At 47.5% G+C, this 4354-nt stretch overlaps 1 pseudogene; it reads left to right on the top strand.

Moving 5' to 3' along the window:
* LOC108523253 (sphingomyelin phosphodiesterase 4-like) overlaps positions 1-4354 on the top strand; it is a 21331-nt pseudogene that overhangs the window by 5556 nt on the left and 11421 nt on the right.

The raw sequence follows: 4354 nt of genomic DNA, 5'->3' as shown, positions 1-4354 counted from the left end.
ATTATATATTATATATATATATTTTTGAGATGGAGTCTCACTCTGTCACCTAGGCTGCAGTGCGGTGGCACAATCTTGGCTCACTGCAACCTCAGTCTCCCAGGTTCAAGCAATTCTCCCACCTCAGCCTCCTGAGTAGCTGCGATTACAGGCATTTGCTACCACCCTCAGCTAATTTTTGTATTTTTAGCAGAGCTAGGGTTTCACCATGTTGGCCAGGCTGATCTTGAACTCCTGACCTCAACTGATCTGCCCACCTCAGCCTCCCAAAATGCTGGGATTATAGGTGTGAGCCAGTGAGCCACTGCACCCTGGCCTTTTTTTTTTTTTTTTTTTTGAGACAGGGTCTAGCTTGGTCACCTAGGCTGAAGTGCAGTGCAACGTTGACCTCCTGAGCTCAAGTGATCCTCCTCCTTCAGCACCCAAGTAGCTGGTACTGTAGGCATGCTGCACCCCCACACCCAGCTTTTACTTTTTGTAAGATGTGTCTAGTTATGCTGCCCAGGCTGGTCTAGAACTCCTGGGCTCAAGTGATCCTCTTGCCTCAGCCTCTCAAAGTGCAGGGATTATGGGCATGAGCCACCAAATTCAGCCATTATGTTTGTTTTTTGGTATGTTTTGGAGATGGGGTCTCGCTCTCTTTCCCAGGCTGGAGTGCAATGGCAAAATCTCAGCTCACTGCAACCTCTGCCTCGGGTTCAAGTGATTCTCCCGGCTCAGGGAGAGGGTTGCCCTTTGGGCTGTCTGATATTTGCTGGGGCTTGCCGAGGGCCGCCCCTTGGGCTGATATCAGCTTGGGCTTTGTTGGCAGTAGCACCGCAGTGGGACATCTGGTCCTTGCCAAGTGTCTCATCAGGAGGGCTGCAGTGCATCTTTACCCCATTGCTGATGATGCTAGCTTTATCACTGGGCAGAAAGAATGTCGGCCAGGTTTGTCCCCGTAAAATAAGTACTTTGTGCCTAGATTAAATAGTAATGAAGCCAGGTGCTGTGGCTCATGCCTGTGATCCCAGCACTTCGGGAGGCCAAGGTAGGGGATCACTGGAGTTCAGGAGTGTCAGACCAGCCCGGACAACATAGAAAAACCCCATCTCTACTCAAAATTTACGTCAGGCATGGTGGTGTGCACCTGTAATCCCAGTTATGTGGAAGGCTGAGGTGAGAGGATCATTTTCACCCTGGAGGCAGAGGTGGCAGTGAGCCAAGATCGTGCCACTGTACTCCAGCCTGGGCTACACAGTGAGACCTTATCTCAAAAATAAAAATTAGTAATGAGTGCCTGGACAACATAACACGACTTTGTTTCTGTTAAAAAGGAAAACATTAGCCAGGCATGGTGGTGTGCACCTGTGGTCCCAGCTACTTGGGAGGCCTAAGTCTAGGAGGTTGAAGTTACAGTGATCTGTGACGTCATTGCACTCCAGCCTGGGCAACAGAATGAGCCAGTCTCAAAATAATAAAGAAAAAAAATTGGTAATGAGGATTTATCAGGAAGATGTAATGAGGACTTTATAATTTCACTAGTATTAGCATCTGCTGTTGATTCTCTCCTTTTTTCAAATTCATTTTATTTTATTTTGAGACAGGTTCTTGTTCTCTCACCCCAGGCTGGAATGACGTGGTGTGATCTCGGCTCATGGCAGCCTTAACCTCCTGGGCTCAAGTGATCTTCCTGCCTGAGCCCAAGTATCTGGGACTATAGGCAGGCACCACCACACCTGGCTAATTTTTGTATTTTTGTAGAGACAGGGTTTTGCTATGTTGCCCAGGCTGGAAATTTCTTATTTTTTTAGAAACAGGGTCTTGCTCTGTCGCCCCAAGCTGGAGTGAAGTTGGCATGATCATATATCACTGTAGCTTCAACTCCTGGACCCAAGCCATTCTCCTTCCTCAGCCTTGTAAGTAGCTAGGACTACTGGCACATGCCACTATGCCCAGCTATTTTATGGTTTAATGTTTTTGTAGAGACAGGGTCTCACTTTGTTGCCCAGGCTCGTCTCAAATGCCTAGTCTCAAGAAATCCTCCTACCTTGGCCTCCCAAAATGCCGAGATTACAGGTGTGAGCCCCCATGCCCGACCTCAGTGTTGATTCTGGACCAAATCAGCTCTTAATAGGGTGGTTGCCAAATGGTGGTTCTCTAACTTCATCCCTTCTACGTTGATTGGTGGGTCAGTGGTCACTCTGTGGTAAGGAAGACTTCTCTCTTTGCTATTTATTCAGGGATATCAGTGTGGATTACAGGGCTGTGGGGAGCATTGTGCTATTGAACAAGTTGTAATCAGTCCCTACTGCCACTGATTTTGATGTCCAGATTGTCCCTGACTACGCCAGTGGGAGCCTGTAACTTGGACCTGTTTCTGTGTCTCCCTCAGGACACCAGCCTGCCCTTTGCTTCCTACAGCCTCCACCACACTAGCCTCCTGAAGCCAAACATCTCTCATCAGACGCTGTGAATGCAGACCCCACCTCCCACGAGATCTGGAGGTCAGAAACTGCTCCAGGTAGAGTCCAGCTGGTCTCAGCTTCTGTTTCAAAAGAAACTGTTCAGCCAGCAGGCGCCGTGGCTCACGCCAATAATCCCAGCACTCTGGGAGGCTGAGGTGGGTGGATCACGTGATGTCAGGAGTTTGAGACCAGCCTGTCCAACATGGTAAAACCCTGTCTCTACTAAAAACACAAAAATTAGCCAGGCATGCTGGCAGCTGCCTGTAGTCCCAGCTACTCAGGAGGCTGAAGCAGAGAATTGCTTGAACCGGGAGGCAGAGGCTGCAGTGAGCTGAGATCACACCACTGCACTTTAGCTTGGGTGACAGAGCTAGACTCTATCTCAAAAAAAAAAAAAAAAAAAAAAAAAAAAAAAAGAAAAAAAAAAAGAAACTGTTCAGCCACCTTCCACTATATGGAGGAGTGTCCCAGAGACGGCCCCTCACCCAAGGGCTGATTCTAAATTGTTGGTATTTTCCTGCTATGACATTTAGAAAACATGAAAATAAATCTGCCCACCAATCTAGCTTATATGTCATTGACAGAGTTTTTCATCCTAGGATCTCCTGTCCACGGGAGTTGTTTCGTTTTGCCCGTGGTGATATAATTGTTTCTGTCTTTTAGTTTCCATTTCCTGTGTTGTTGGAGATGTTTCCTGTGATTACCACCATGTGGATATTAAGCCCTGTCCCAGTAGCATTTTTATGACACTGAATGGTGAGGGGTCTGTGCAGCCTCCACAGGCCTTCCATTGATTCAGAGGATTTGAGTAGTAGGTGACAGAGTCCGTTGTCTGCCCAGAGGGGATCCAGCCTCTCGGGATGGTATGGGCTGGCTCACTTCCTGAGTGCTGGCCACCTCTCTGGTCCTGGCTGTGTGTTCTTGGCACACCTCAGAGAATCGGCAGGTGCTGCTTCTGACACTGGATCCTAGGGCTGACCTGGTAGCCTCAGCCTCACTGTTGACAGTCTGGAATGTAGATAAGATAGGATTCTTTTTCCCACCTTGTACATAACTCCTAGTATCTGGGGTGCTGCATTTTTTGAAGCCTCCATGCCATTTCACAGCTTCCTCCAGGGGTGGAATGGTAGGAACCATCATTCCTGTTCAGAGGGGACCATAGTGCCCTGATGGCTCTCGGGTATGTGGACTGTGGGCTGTGGGCTGTGCTGGCTGTGAAGTGGGCAGGGCAAGCTTACAGGACAGAACTGGAAGGTTCTGTTGTTTTCCAGACCAAAGCATTATTATTATTATTATTCTAGATGGAGTCTCTGCCACCCAGGCTGGAGTGCAATGGTGAGATCTTGGCTCACTGCAACCTCCACCTGGGTTCAGGTAATTCTCCTGCCTCAGTCTCTGAGTGGCTGGGATTACAGGCACCCGCTGCTGTTGCAGGAAGTCAGGGACCCCGAATGGAGGGACTGGCTCTGTGCTCTTGGCAGAAGAACATAAATTGTGAAGATTTCATGGACATTTATTAGTTCCCCAAATTAATATTTTTATAATTTCTTATGCCTGTCTTTACTGCAATCTCTGAACATAAATTGTGAAGATTTCATGGACATTTATCACTTCCCCAGTCAATATTCTTATAATTTCCTATGCCTGTCTTTAATCTCTTAATCCTGTCATCTTCATAAGCTGAGGATCCTGTGATGATTGCGTTATCTGCACAAATTGTTTATAGAGCATGTGTGTTTGAACAATATGAAATCTGGGCATCCAAAAGGAACAGGATGGCTGCGATTTTCAGGGAACAAGGGAGATAACCACTGGGCCTGACTGCCTGAGGGGCCAGACAGAACAGAGTTATATTTCTCTTCTTACAAAAGCGAATGGGAGAAATATTGTTGAATTCTTTTCTCAGT

Source organism: Rhinopithecus bieti, unplaced genomic scaffold, assembly GCF_001698545.2.
Source record: "Rhinopithecus bieti isolate Rb0 unplaced genomic scaffold, ASM169854v2 scaffold_74246, whole genome shotgun sequence".
Lineage (NCBI taxonomy): Eukaryota > Metazoa > Chordata > Mammalia > Primates > Cercopithecidae > Rhinopithecus > Rhinopithecus bieti.
This window is presented reverse-complemented; position numbering and strand designations above follow the sequence as displayed.